The sequence below is a fragment of the Salmo salar genome, chromosome ssa03, assembly GCF_905237065.1.
Source record: "Salmo salar chromosome ssa03, Ssal_v3.1, whole genome shotgun sequence".
Lineage (NCBI taxonomy): Eukaryota > Metazoa > Chordata > Actinopteri > Salmoniformes > Salmonidae > Salmo > Salmo salar.
In genome coordinates, this window is record NC_059444.1 from 70469897 (window position 1) to 70485874 (window position 15978).

Below are 15978 nucleotides of genomic sequence, written 5' to 3' on the forward strand. Positions count from 1 at the left end.
AAAACAGAAAACAACTACCCACACAAACCAAGGGAAAAGGCTGCCTAAGTATGGCTTCCAATCAGAGACAGCGATAGACAGCTGCCTCTGACTGGAAACCATACCCGGCCAAAACATAGAAAACAAAAACCTAGAATGCCCACCCCCTATCACACCCTGACCTAACTAAACAGAGATAAAACAGCTTTCCTAAGTCAGAGCGTGACACAGACATTACGCTCGTTACAAGTATTACATAGTAGTATATTACCTACCCTCTCTCTCAGGTGAGACTATGGCCAGTATATTATTACCTACATCCTCTCTCTCAGGTGAGACTATGGCCAGTATATTATTACCTACATCCTCTCTCTCAGGTGAGACCATGGCCAGTATATTATTACCTACATCCTCTTTCTCAGGTGAGATCATTGCCAATATTATTACCTAGCTTCTCTCTCCCAGGTGAGACTATGGCCAGTATTTATTACCTGCCTTCTCTCTCTCGGTGAGACCATTGCCAGTATTACCTACCTCCTCCTCTCTCTCAGGTTAGACCATTGCCAGTATATTACCTACCTCCTCTCTCTCAGGTTAGACCATTGCCAGTATTACCTACCTCCCTCTCTCTCAGGTTAGACCATTGCCAGTATTTACCTACCTCCTCTCTCTCAGGTTAGACCATTGCCAGTATTACCTACCTCCTCTCTCTCAGGTTAGACCATTGCCAGTATTACCTACCTCCTCTCTCTCAGGTTAGACCATGGCCAGTATATTACCTGCCTTCTCTCTCTCAGGTTAGACCATGGCCAGTATTACCTACCTCCTCTCTCTCAGGTTAGACCATGGCCAATATGTTACCAAGCATCAATTCATTAGTGGTTAAATTCATAAACGGTGCATACGTTCTCACTATAATTAACTCAAATTCCATTACATTTTTTAATCAAATCTAAATCAAAGTTTATTTGGCATATACACAGGATACAGTGGGGTGTACGGGAATATGACATTGCATTTTACCATATACTTTTGAAGTAACAACTAATTTGATGATTTCCCACACAGTGCCAACAACCTCCAAATACTGACTTGTCCCTCCTGTCTCACTACTAACCAAACAAGAGTTCATCCAGGAACATCAGTGCTAAGGGCTTGGTGGGGAACTTTTATTCATACAGAATGGCAGACATTATGCTTGTTAGAGTATTTGACCTTTTCCTGCTGAAACTTGAGAAATTAATATACAATTACATTGGGTTAGAATCAATACTATGAAAACTTGGTTCTGAAAGGCCATTGACACTTGCGCTAATACAGTAAGTGATTCCAATATTTTGTTTTAAGTCAGTTAAGAACAAATTCGTATTTACAATGACGGCCTATACCAGCCAAACCCGGACGACGCTGGGCCAATTGTGCGCCACCCTACGGGACTCCAAATCACGGTAGGTTGTGATACAGCCTGGATTCAAACCAGGGTGTCTGTAGTGATGCAGTGCCTTAGACCGCTGCGCCACTCGGGAGCCCAATACATGTCAGTGATATGATTTTTTTTCTCCCATCAGCATCAACACTGCCGTAGTAACAGATTCATGGATGACTGGGACTGTTTGCCGCATGATAAAAGACTGACCACATAAATGCATCTCTGTTATGTAAAAATCCCCATAATTCATAATTTAAAAAAGTTACTGTTTTCATACAAAAACAATGAGACAATTACAATGACAACTGAACACTTAAAACAATAAAACACAAATACAAGGTAGGACATATACAGCTATCTCCCAGCTCCCAGGCAAAAGCCTACATGTTGCCGCAGCGGATCAAGGGAGGCAAGTACTCTCCACACACAGCAGTTTGGAATGACGACCATGTTGTTAGGTCCCACACCTCCAGGCCACAAACTGTTATGTGCTACTCCTGGTTCCCTCCTTTCACTCCCTACTAGGAGGTCATCAGAGCAAGTATGACTGCAATGCATCCTTACGGCCCTGCCACAGAGGTTCAATTCTCAAATAAGTCAGTGTCAAAACAGTGTCCTTGATGTTGTGCTGTAACCAGTTTAACATGTGTCATGCTAATGTACCATTCTGTGACATGATGGCCAATAGTACACCAATAGGCCATGCAGATTAACCATTGTTTACTTGACTGACCACACTAGTTATTAACTCAGTCATTCTGGTGGGTAGTTCACACTAAGTAGGAATCAAAGCTGTATATAGACAGGCAATATGCGGAACAGGCAAATATAGCTAACTATTTTGGTTGATTACCAACAAAATAATGATTGAATCACAAAGCATAACAGAAAATGCATACAGCATTTCTTTCCCTCTAAATCAGACTGTCCCCACCCATATCTCCCTGAGAAATACATGTTTGTGTGATGTTACCGTACCAAGTGTATAGCTAGATGCATTTTTTGGCGTGGTCCTGGGCCAAAAATCCTGTTCACCACCTAGCTAGCTAGCATTATCATCTACATGCGAAACAATCTGCTAGCTAATGTTAGCTAGCTGAAATAAAGGCATTGGGCATCTTGTAGGGTTTATGTAGTGTAGCTACATGATGCCATTGTTAGATTCCTTTGAGTACAAAGGAGGTTGTTGGCAAAAAAATACAGAAGATGTTAGTTAGCTTGCTAAGTAGCCTTGTTAGCTAGCTTGAACACTGAACACTCTAAGGTTAGCAGCTAACATATGGATTGGTCAGTTTATGGATTGGTCATGAGCCTTCATTTTCTTGCTTCTTTGTCTCGTTTGGGGTCGAGTGGATTCAGATCCAAGAACCGAGAATGATGCTTGTTGGCTTCACCTGCTCGGTTTGTTTCTGGCAGCTGTAATGTTAGGTTGCAAGTGACTTTCACTTTCGCTCCAGCTCTGGGGCAGCAGGGTCGTTCGAGTTGGCGGGATTAACACAAAGACACTCCTAGCCCAGAAGGCCACCCCAAGGCGGCTCAGGGCTCAACCCCCTTGTTTTCGTTCAAAGTGAAAACACAACAAAAGAAGTGGGGAGCATTGGGTCACACACAACCTGCCGATTTCTGATTTAAGATTATGCTTTTGGATTTGAGGGTGTGTAAGGTAGAATGAGTTTGGGGGTTTACAGTGTGTCCTGTCTCTGTGGTGTTAGTAGGGCAAAGGCCAGCAGGTTATGTCCTGTCTCTGTGTGTCAGTGGTACAATGACAGGCAGGTTGTTAATAACTTAGCAGATGTCCTGTCTCTGTGTGTCAGTGGTACAATGACAGTCAGGTTGTTAATAACTTAGCAGATGTCCTGTCTCTGTGTGTCAGTGGTACAATGACAGGCAGGTTGTTAATAACTTAGCAGATGTCCTGTCTCTGTGTGTCAGTGGTACAATGACAGGCAGGTTGTTAATAACTTAGCAGATGGGTAATAATGCAGGACTACTACATTTTCATGTCATCTTCATGCAGCTGCAGCACAGGAGTAAGGTGATAATGTCTCATACTATATTGAAAGTGCACAGAACACATTTGTTGCCCTCACAAACAGAGGGCAACAGGTCATATAGAACCAATTTGTCATCATTGCCAGACCCATTAGGAAGGAAACCCAATGAAAGACTATATACTGTGTCATCAGCCAACATTTGATCATTAATCACATTTTCTGTTTGATCAATTATTTTAAGGGCAATACATCAAAGGCACAAGGGTATACAACTAATTTCTCAAAGCCAAGAATAGAGTAACGTGTTGTCCTGTCATTTGACAAATGTTGATATACACTGTATATCTCTACACACCCTTATCACATTTATAGCACCAAACTCCATCCTCTGCATTTGCTTTGTCAGCACTCTCTGTGGCGAGATTGAACAGATTGCATGTAGAAGAGCGTGAGGGTAATAATCTTTGAGAGGCAGTAGCAGATTACAGTGGTATCCGGGGTGTAATCTATTTTACCTAACACGTGTTTACTTGAGCCTTTCTCAGCACTGGCCTGGCAGGATTCATCAGTCATGTCCTTCTCACCCTGGTCATGCTAACACAGATGTACAGCGCCTTCAGAAAGTATTCACACCGCTTGACTTTTTCCACATGTTGTTGTGTTACAGCCTGAATTTAAAATGGATTACATTTCAATTGTGTGTCACTGATCTACACACAATACCGCATAATGTCAAAGTGGAATTATGTTTTTAGAAATGTTTACAAATTAATTTAAAATGTAAAGCTGAAATGTCTTGAGTCAATATGTATTCAACCCTTTTGTTATGGCAAGCCTAAATAAGTTCAGGAATAAAAATGTGCTTAACAAGTCACATAATAAGTTGTGTGCAATAATAGTGTTTAATATGATTTTTAAATGACTACCCTATCTTTGTACACCATACATAAATTTACCTGTAGACTTGCAGACTTGTTTACGTGCTGCTGTGCGTTTTGTTGCTAACCTTACTTTGCTACCTGACAACTTTACAGTTTTTACTTTTTATTAATTTCATATTTTTTGTTTTTCCCTCACTCAACTTTTTTTCATTAAACCTTTTCACTCCGGACGCTTTATCTGGACGTGGTTCGTCAGGACCTCCACCAGCCGAAGCTAAGTAGTAACATTAACATGATGCCTTCTAATTGCAGTCGCTGTACTCATAATATACAGGAGAACGATTGCCTTACGGCGAGGATAGCTGTGCTGCAAGCCTAGCTTCAGATGCAATTGTTAGGCAAGGGTAATTTCAGTGCTGGAAAGGATGAAACAGCGTCTGTGCCACCAGTAAGTACAGATAGTAGTATAAATCCCCTCGCACAGTCCCCGCAGCCGGACAACTTTCTCATGGCTCTGGAGGGAAATGCTGTAGGAATGCTCAACTGGTGTCGCTCATTCAGCCGACAGAAACTTTCAACCAGTTCCCCCCACTAAGCAGCGAGTCGGAGTCAGAGGCTAAGCCTTCTCTGGTCTCTACTCCTCCTGTTACGGCGTCTAAGACGCCGAAGCCTACCACCATAAGCTCTGACACATTGAAAACCCTAGTCATTGGTGACTCCATTACCGTAGTATTAGACTTAAAACGAATCATCCAGCGATCATACACTGTTTACCAGGGGGCAGGGCTACCGACGTTAAGGCTAATCTGAAGATGGTGCTGGCTAAAGTTAAAACTGGCGAGTATAGAGAATATAGGGATATTGTTATCCACGTCGGCACCAACGATGTAGGATGAAACAGTCAGAGGTCACCAAGCACAACATAGCTTCAGCGTGTAAATCAGCTAGAAAGATGTGTCAGCATCGAGTAATTGTCTCTGGCCCCCTCCCAGTTAGGGGGAGTGATGAGCTCTACAGCAGAGTCTCACAACTGAAAACTGTTTTCTGCCCCTCCCAAAAGATAGAATTTGTAGATAATTGGCCCTCTTTCTGGGACTCACCCACAAACAGGACCAAGCCTGGCCTGTTGAGGAGTGACGGACTCCATCCTAGCTGGAGGGGTGCTCTCATCTTATCTACGAACATAGACGGGGCTCTCACTCCCCTAGCTCCACAATAAGATAGGGTGCAGGCCAGGCAGCAGGCTGTTAGCCAGCCTGCCAGCTTAGTGGAGTCTGCCACTAGCACAGTCAGTGTAGTCAGCTCAGCTATCCCCATTGAGACTGTGTCTGTGCCTCGACCTAGGTTGGGCAAAACTAAACATGGCAGTGTTCGCCTTAGCAATCTCATTGGAATAAAGACCTCCTCCATTCCTGCCATTATTGAAAGAGATTGTGATACCTCACATGTGAAAATAGGGCTACTTAATGTTAGATCCCTCACTTAAAAGGCAGTTATAGTTAATGAACTAATCACTGATCATAATCTTGATGTGATTGGCCTGATTGAAACATGGCTTAAGCCTGATGAATTTACTGTGTTAAATGAGGCCTCATCTCCTGGTTATACTAGTGACCATATCCCCCGCGCATCTCGCAAAGGCGGAGGTGTTGCTAACATTTATGAGAGCAAATTTCAATTTACAAAAAAACCCGACGTTTTCATCTTTTGAGCTTCTAGTCATGAAATCTATGCAGCCTACTCAATCAATTTTTATAGCTACTGTTTACAGGCCTTCTGGGCCATATACAGCGTTCCTCACTGAGTTCCCTGAATTCCTATCGGACCTTGTAGTCATGGCAGATAATATTCCAATTTTTGGTGACTTTAATATTCACATGGAAAAGTCCACAGAAAAAAAAAGTCCCACTCCAAAAGGCTTTCGGAACCATCATCGACTCAGTGGGTTTTGTCCAACATTTCTCCGGACCTACTCACTGCCACAGTCATACTCTGGACCTAGTTTTGTCCCGAGGAATAAATGTTGTGGATCTTATTGTTTTTCCTCATAATCCTGGACTGTTGGACCACCATTTTATTACGTTTGCAATTGCAAAAAATCTGCTCAGACCCCAACCAAGAATAATCAAAAGCCGTGCTATAAACCCAAAGATTCCTAGATGCCCTTCCAGACTCCCTCCGCCTACCCAAGGACGTCAGAGTACAAAAATCAGTTAACCACCTAACTGAGGAACTCAATTTAACCTTGATACCCTAGATGCAGTCGCACCCCCAAAAACAAAAAACATTTGTCATAAGAAACTAACTTCCTGGTATACAGAAAATACCCGAACTCTGAAGCAAGCTTCCAGAAAATTGGAACGGAAATGGCGCCACACCAAACTGGAAGTCTTCCGACTAGCTTGGAAAGACAGTACTGTGCAGTATCGAAGAGCCCTCACTGCTTCTCGATCATCCTATTTTTCCAACTTAATTGAGGAAAATAAGAACAATCCAAAATGTATTTTTGATACTGTCGCAAAGCTAACTAAAAAGCAGCATTCCCCAAGAGAGAATGGCTTTCACTTCAGCAGTGATAAATTCATGAACTTCTTCGAGGAAAAGATCATGATCATTAGAAAGCAAATTACGGACTCCTCTTTAAATCTGCGTATTCCTCCAAACCTCAGTTGTCCTGAGTCTGCACAACTCTGCCAGGACCTAGGGTCAAGGGAGACACTCAAGTGTTTTAGTACTATATCTCTTGACAAAATGATGAAAATAATCATAGCCTCTAAACCTTCAAGCTGCATATTGGACCCTATTCCAACTAAACTACTGAAAGAGCTGCTTCCTGTGCTTGGCCCACATATGTTGAACATAATAAACGGCTATCGATCCATGTGTACCAAACTCACTAAAAGTGGCAGAAATAAAGCCTCTCTTGAAAAAGCCAAACCTTGACCCAGAAAATATAAAAAACTATCGGCCTATATCGAATCTCCCATTCCTCTCAAAAAATTTAGAAAAAGCTGTTGCGCAGCAACTCACTGCCTTCCTGAAGACAAACAATGTATATGAAATGCTTCAGTCTGGTTTTAGACCCCATCATAGCACTGAGACTGCACTTGTGAAGGTGGTAAATTACCTTTGAATGGCGTCAGACCGAGGCTCTGCATCTGTCCTCGTGCTCCTAGACCTTAGTGCTGCTTTTGATACCATTGATCACCACATTCTTTTGGAGAGACTGGAAACCCAAATTGGTCTACACAGACAAGTTCTGGCCTGGTTTAGATCTTATCTGTTAGAAAGATATCAGTTTGTCTCTGTGGATGGTTTGTCCTCTGACAAATCAACTGTACATTTCGGTGTTCCTCAAGGTTCCATGCATCCTGTTTGCAATAAGGTACTAAAGTAATACTGCAAAAAATGTGGCAAAGAAATTAACTTTTTGTCCTGAACACGAAGCGTTATGTTTGGGGCAAATCCAACACAACACATCACTGAGTACCACTCTTCATATGTTCAAGCATGGTGGTGGCTGCATAATGTTAGGTGTATGCTTGTCATTGGAAAGGACTAGAGAGTTTTTTAGGATAAATAAACGGAATAGAGCTAAGCACAGGCAAAATTCTAGAGGAGAACTTGGTTCAGTCTGCTTTCCAACAGACACTGGGAGACAAATTCACCTTTCAGCAGGACAATAACCTAAAACACAAGGCCAAATATATACTGGAGTTGGTTACCAAGACGGCATTGAATTTTCCCGAGTGGCCTAGTTACAGTTTTGAATTAAATTGGCTTGAAAATCTATGGCAAGACCTGAAAATGGCTGTCTAGCAATGATCAAAAACCAACTTGACAGAGCTTGAAGAATTCCTTAAAGAATAATGGGAAATATTGTACAATCCAGGTGTCCAGAGCTGTAATCGCTGCCAAAGGTGATTTTAACCTGTATTGACTCAGGGGGTTGAATCATTTTCTAATCAAGATATATTAGTGCTTTATTTTCCATTCATAAAAAAAAAAAACGTAAAATGTTCTTCCACTTTGACATAACAGAGTATTTTGTGAAGATCTTTGTCAATAAAATCACAATTAAATCTATTTTAACACAACAAAATGTGGAAAAGGTCAAGGGGGTGTGAATGCTTTCTAAAGGCACTGTAAATCAGAGTGTCAAGTGAGAAACGGTTGGGTCGACATGGTCATGGTGGTGTAAGCTTTGGGTTGTAGTCCTGGCCTTTGACCGTGCTGTCTGTGGCCCTCATGTGTGTCCGTATGGTATGTGGAGCAGAGATCAGGATAAAACCCTGGTTAAGCTGAGGTCAATGGATGACGATGACGATGGGAGAATCCCCTCCCGGTCCAGATGTCACCATCCTGCTCTGACAGCTGACTTGCTGGCTGCTGCCCACCCATCCGCCCTGACAGACCCCTCACACAAGCACTAACCCACGTATGAACACACCACTTTGTTTTTTAATCAACCTCTGGGATACAGTATACTATACGGTAACCATCCCATTGAGTGTTTGCTGCTTTAAACATTGTGTTGCCATGTGCTGAGACCAGCTACAACACTATGTTCCGCCTCTCTCCCTGACATCTCACTAACATGCCAAAACTGGGCCAAATACATGTCAAAGCTATCAGATTCTTCTCATACGCATGGTTACAAATGCTGTTCTACAGAAACCCATGGAAGCTATAGTCGTAAAGGATCTGACTTTTATACTTTTCAGTGGAGCTAAAGTATTGATTGAAGTGACAGTGTTGGTGCAAAACAAACTGAAGGTACTGATAAACTGAATGTACCCTTATTAAGTTCTTTAAATGAGCCCTGAGGGACTTCTTTGCCCAAGGCTGCATCACAGAACCCCAAACCTGATTCATATAAATGAATCATGTCCACTCCAAGCTATTCAAATGGAATTAGATATGTTCTTTATATTTTGACGTGGACAGCCATGGCATCGATATCTAATTGCACTAAGCAGCACATCAATTCTCAGGAATGGGTTCTAAGGTTGTAGTTGTAATTGTGAAATATTATGTACGACACAAACAAGCGTGAATAGATGGCAATTAGGCTACTACATTTTTTTCCATTACAAATCACACACGCACACACACATTCTCACAGATGCACACGCGTATGATCTAAGGTGGGTGTCAGTGTCCGAGAGAGAGAGAGGGAGAGAGAAAGAGACAGAGAGAGATGGATGAGAAGATGCCGCTCTGCTCCCCCAGCCAGGCAACATTGTGTCAGTTTTCCTTTTCAACAGCGACAGGACGTTAGACAAGGTGCACACAGCACTGCACCCTGAATACAAATGGGGACCAGAGTCTCTGTTGCCCGTGAAGCAGTACAGCGGCAATAAACGTCTGGAGGAGAACGACACTGACTGAAGCCAGCCTCTAAATTCCCCTTTAAAATCTCACCAGAGACCTCTACCCCCTGCTATGTGAGTGCTACAGGGGCATACTGTAACATACACACCAGGCAGCAAACACGTATAACTGTTACAGTTCATGTGTTCCTCAACATGTATGGTGCCCTGTCAATTATTCCCTACTTTATGGGGGCCATATATCACTGGAAAAGGATTACGTGACGACGCAGCGTCGTTGGTTCTGGGTGGAATTTACGTTCTTCTTTGACGTTGGCTCGATTGCTCTGGTATGAAGCCACCTTCCCCCTGCAGTAAATTGTTTACTGCTCAGTGTGTGCTTGTCTGGCTGGTCCCTGTGGCTTGATCAATTTGCATCTCATGCATGTGTGTCTTGTGTGTCTTTGTTCAGGTGTAAAGGCCCCTTGTCATTTTACCAGCCTCCTGTCTCCACCTCCCTCCTATCCCCCTTCTCCATGCCCTTTCTCCACTCAGAGTTGAGGGATGTGTTGCTGTGTGGAGGGACAGGGGGAGACTGGGTGAGGATGGGGTGAGGACTGATAGCTTTACCATTTCATTAAGTTGATCAGCTCTGAGTGTCGTGGGGCAGGCTGGACAGCTGACGAAGCAGCAGCTAACCCTGAGATAAGAGCTCTGGAGGTCATTGGAGACACACTGGGATGGGAGGGAACAAACAGCCAGCTAATGGGACTTGGTGTGGGGTCTCCTAGTTTGGCTCAGACTAGACAGAGTGCAAATTTCGGAAGCTATACGGTTTCATATGCACACATTAGGTACACATGCACGCACCATTAAAGCAGGACAAACACCCAGTGGAGAATGCTGTGATTATCCTCATGTTTGTGCTCTATGAGACTAAACTACACAGCTAAAGAGAAAGCTAAGTGTAAACATTGGCTAACCCTTTCTGTGTGCAGTGCTGTGTGTGTAATAGTGGTTGAGTGTGTCTGTGTGATGTAGTGGAGGAAGGCTGGTTTAAGCCCAGCATCTGTTAAAAAACATCTCGGCTTGATTGCTGATTTGATTTATTCTCTAGGTGACCTACTGTACGCCCCTCCCCCTCCCCCTCCCACAGTCCCGTGTCCTTCAGGGTTTAACCCTCTGTTGCCCTGCTCTATAGTGTCTCTCAAGGTTGGGGACGTCTGGATATTTTCAACCCTAAAAGCCCCTTTTAAAAAGCACTCCAAAAACAATATACAAGTAGACAGGTGGTCTCCCATGGTAGGATGGATCGAATGAGTGTGTGTGTATGTATGTGTGCATGTGCGTGTGAGTGCTTGTGGATGCTTGTGCTTTTGCAATAGTGTGTGTGTGTGCTTTTGCAATAGTGTGTGTGTGTGTTTTAGCGTCAGTGTGTGAGTGAGTGCTTGTGTGTGCATCTGTGTGTGTGTGTGTAAGCACGCATGTGTGTGTGCATCTGTGTGTGTGTGTGTATTCCATGCTGTGTGATGGACCAGTTCTAGAAGAGGGGAGCCAGCATACCCAGGGATCAATGCATCTGTTCCCCTGTCACACAGAGCCTTGCTACCAACGATGGGACGGTCTCATCTGTTAACCATCTCCCCCCCAACACACGCACACGCACACACACACACACACACACACACACACACACACACACACACACACACACACACACACACACACACACACACACACACACACACTCCCTTATACACTATACATCTCAGGGAACCACGATATGGAAGGAATAACATAATGAACAGCCATTTTTCACTACAACAACCGGTGCTAAGCTGTCTACTGTTTATAATACATTATTTCATTCTGCTCACACATTATTCTCTCCCAAGTGAAACACACAGAGAAAAGGTAGACACAGTAATGCATAATGCCAATGTACTATATTGGCATACAAATATCCAAACTGTTAGGCAGGTAATGCTTGGCCATGCATGGAACTAGACAATCTGCCTTGGTTAGAACCAGGCTCACACACGCTTCAGCTCTTCTAAAAATACCACAGGTGTTAGGAAATGGTCTCGGAAGCACTCAGGTGAAATGCCCCCCCCCCAAAAAAATTATAAAACCGGGTGCTTGATCTTTTTTTCTTAACTGTCTTTTTTCAGAGCAGTGACACTGTCTTACAGGAAACCCTAAAGGGGTTCATACAGTGTATATGGATATCCAAGTTGACAAGTTCTCCCTGCTTGGGGTTCTCTCACCGGTATCTGACCTTGAACGTTGTTGTGGATACGGTCATTGTAGTTTGAATAACGTGGTCAGTTTAACAATCACATTTCAACAATCAATTTAACAAGCAAATTGTGAACAATTTGACATGTTTCTCATATTAAAGTGACTGAACATGTCCTGTGTAGTAGGTTGAGAAACAGAGATACACTTTTGAAATGCCCTTCAAGACAGGGCTGAATGATAGCCACTGTCCTCACAAACTATGCCATCAAGGCGCTTTCTAATAAATATTTCTCTCTCTCTCCCTCTCTGTCTTTCTCTTTCCCTCTTTCTCTTTCTCTCTCTCTCTCTCCCTTTCTTTCATTCATTCATTATTTCATTCTTCATCTTTCTCTTTCTTTCTTCCTTCAGTTGAAATAGAAATACAAACGCAGGGTGAGAGTGCCATAACAGAAGCCAATTGACAGGTAGAGTGTGTCTACAGAACATCAAGGAACTGCTCTGTATTCATGAAACTAAAGCACTGGGATGGATGCTAGTATAATTACAGAAGTCTCATTCACTCTCCTGTCCCAAAGGACCAAAGTCACTCCTCAGTGGCAATTCAATTTCTCTGGCAGTTTCAGCATGCAGTGTACAACTGCAGTCCTTCTCAGCTGTTCTGTTTTTCCTGTTTATAATGATGAATCGATCAACTTTGCCAAATCCTCTGTGACACTGTGAAGTAAAGCACAGCCACAGACACACAGGCACAGTCATACTGCCACACGGTCACACAGCCAACAGCCAGTCCTTTGATGCCTTACACAGGTCCTGTGATCTAGTCCCCACAGTTCACAGTAAACTGTTTATTCAGTTCCAACTTCCAAGCATACATTCCATTTCATCTGACTTGAGTGGGAGGAGGATGGGTCTGCTATCTACACCGTCTCTTTACTTTCGAAGAGCAAAACAAAAACATGTAGCACCTGTGACAAAGCAGCAGTCTCCTCACTTCTGAGATACATTACAATATTAACAGCAGCCCATTGCAATCACATTTGTCATATGGAATTATTTCAATCCAGCCGACCCTCCCTCTCTGTCCGGTATAACAGGCAGTCTGAGACAGTAAAGTGTGGTGGGTCTGGGTACAGCGCTAGGCTAGGCAGTGGTAGGGGAAGGGAAAGGGAAGGTGATTCATTACCTGCGTTGGCAATCCGCATCCAGCCCTGGCTCCCACCGGCTCATTCCGTGTCCGTGGCTTCAGCTGTCCTGCTTCTCTTTTTTCCCTTCCCTCACTCCCCCTCTCCCTTCCTTTCGGCACTTGTTTGAGTCTATTTCAGTAGCAACAGAGGAGCCCGCTGCGACCGTGGCATGGTTTCCAGCACTTTGGCAGAAGGTCACATTATCTCTTGCTGGTAAGGGAGGTGGGGGGGGGGAGTATGGATAAAGTGATAGAGGGTGATTGAAGAAAGCAGGTACCAGAGGAAAGAAGGAACAACTAATAAACAGACTGAAGCAGTCCACGGCCGTAGTGACAGGCTAATTTCCAGTGTAAGGCGTGAGGATAGAAGTTGGAACAGCTAACCCCAGAGAGGTTTGTTATGGTAACAAGTCCCCGAACGTTGTGCGAGATGGGCTGTGTCTGTATGTGTGTATGTGAGTATGTGTGTGCTCAATAGGGCAGAAAGTGTATATATGTACTCATTGTTATGAAGCATACCGAATAGGTGTGTGTGTGTGTGTGTGTGTGTGTGTGTGTGTGTGTGTGTGTGTGTGTGTGTGTGTGTGTGTGTGTGTGTGTGTGTGTGTGTGTGTGTGTGTGTGTGTGTGTGTTAATTTCTGTGTCTTGGCTGGTCTTCAGCAGCCTCTCACCTCTGATAACACATCTAATCTGTATCCACTTCCTGGCCAAGAGAAAATATCTCAGAAGTGGCCCAATAACGCAGTTAGAGCCATAAAAAAACAACTGAAAACAAGTGGTCGATTCAGTGAAATTCTTCACATCTTCCGACAGTCAAGACTTTGCGCCCGACGCCCACTGCTGTCTCGCCCAGGTGAAATAAACAGATGTACTCCATCTTTTTGATGACACACTCATTGACTATATGTCAATTTCTCATCGAATTCACGTCTGCAGGATAACCTGAGCCTCCGGTTGCTCCCCGTGCTCTCCAGCAGCACGCTGGCCCCTCCATTAAGTAAGACACAGTGCTGTCCAGATGCTGGGCTTGGGTCTGCTAGGTCCAACGCCCACAGACAGATGGCCCAGGCAGAGGACAGCAGCAGCAGGTCAGCCGGTGAGGTTCCAAATCGCTCTTGATGCAGGCTGTTGCATGGATCCCTGAAACCTTTAGTGGCCGTGTTCAATGCACTTCTTGTTCCCGTGTGCCCCTTCCTCTTCTTGCACCTGTGTCCCTCCTTCCCCCTGTGTTGCCTGCAGCCTCTTTACTCTGTCCTGTTGTAATCCTGGCTTCTACACTCCATGTCACAGGAAGGGCTTGTGAGTCCTAATCATTATGTAGTAAGGATTTATCCTTTGATTCTCTCTCTCCCTCTCTCACTCACTCTCCCTCCCTGCTTACTATTTCTCCACCCCTCCCCTCGGTCTCTCCCTCCCTACTGCTCGGCACTGCCCGCTATCTGCAACTCATTCAACGTGACTCCATATCCTCTCTCTCTCTCTCTCTCTCTCTCTCTCTCTCTCTCTCTCTCTCTCTCTCTCTCTCTCTCTCTCTCTCTAGTCCCAGTCCCACAGTACAATGTATCTTTCTCTCTCAATTGCCCCTTCACACTGATTCATTCATTCATTCATTGAGCTCTGTCTGTCTTTCTCCTGCTGACTCCATCACATCAACAGGTCTAGCATTTAAATGCTCACATGGAAAACATGGTATGCCTTACCTTCTCTCTACCTCTCCTCTCTCTCCCTCACTTAAACTCTCTCATGTCTCTCCTGTGCTTTCTCCCCCTAACTATATTTTCATTTCTCCCTCTCTTCTCTCTCCTATATATTTATCTGTTCTCTCTCTCGCTCTCTCTCGTGCTCTCTTTCTCTCTCTCTCTCTCTTTCTCTCTCTCCCCCCTCTCTATCTCTTTCTCTCTCTCGCTCTCTCTCTCTCCCTCTCTTTCTCTCTCTCTCTCTCTCCCCTCTCTCTCTCTCTCTCTCTCTCTCTCTCTCTCTCTCTCTCTTTCTCTCTCTCCCCCCTCTCTCTGTTTCTCTCTCTCTCTCTCTCTCTCTCTCTCTCTCTCTCTCTCTCTCTCTCTCTCTCGCTCTCTCTCTCTCCCTCTCTTTCTCTCTCTCTCTCTCAATTTCAATTTTAAATTGAAGGGCTTTAATGGCATAGTATGTTTACATTGCCAAAGCAAGTGAAATAGATAGTAAACAAAAGTGAAATAAACAATAAAAATGAACAGTAAATATTACACTTACAAAAGTATTTCTCTCTCTTTCTCTCTCTCTCCTCTTTTTTAATTCCCCATTGTGTCTCTGTCTATCATTTTTTTCTCTTTCCCTCTGTCGCTCCAAATCTCTGTCTCTCTTTCTCTCTTTTTGTCTGCCCTCTGTCTTTTCGTTATCTGACACTGAAGTGCACTCCAGTACTTTTAGGAGACACTATTATAAGTGAAAGGTTTTGAGGAAAGGAACCAATGACAACAAAATAAGTAGGGCACCATTCACAATCATCCCCCAGGTATACATCAGTACAGAGTCAATGGCTTGTTTACTCTTTAACTCTCTTTTAGAAGGGACTGATTCCCTCTCTTGTCTCATTTATGTAACATAGTGATTGATTCAGCTCACTGGGAGTGAATAAACTGCTTGGCTAAGAGCTCCAGAGCAGGAGCCAGATGCTGCTTCGCCATTGAGTCAGCGTCAGAATCCTCAGTCTGGACAAGGAGTGAGCTGTGAAGTGAACTTATGCTTACAAGTGTAAGCGTTGTTTACATAATTTGGAGAGTCTGCATTTGATCATCCATCATCTGTTCCCTCTTTCTTATACTGTAGCATAGCGACTGTGAATGTGCCAATCTGTGGTAACCATAACAATGGTTCTAGTTATCTCAATTTTAATTGGTTTCCAGGGACTCTGATTTACATGTTCTCTCTCATCTCTTATTTATATTGCATTTTCGGTTTGAAAAATAGTCCCATGTTTTGA

General features: G+C 43.8%; 1 protein-coding gene across 1 annotated transcript in view; it reads right to left on the reverse strand.

Annotated features, from left to right (window-relative positions):
* Nucleotides 1-13578, reverse strand: part of LOC106606927 (glutamate receptor ionotropic, NMDA 2C-like) — a 72276-nt gene extending 58698 nt beyond the window's left edge. Inside the window, exon 1 of the mRNA XM_045715238.1 lies at nt 13020-13578. The gene's annotated coding sequence lies outside the window, so the exon portion shown is untranslated. The remainder of the gene's footprint in view (nt 1-13019) is intronic.
* Between the last annotated feature and the right edge of the window lie 2400 nt (nt 13579-15978).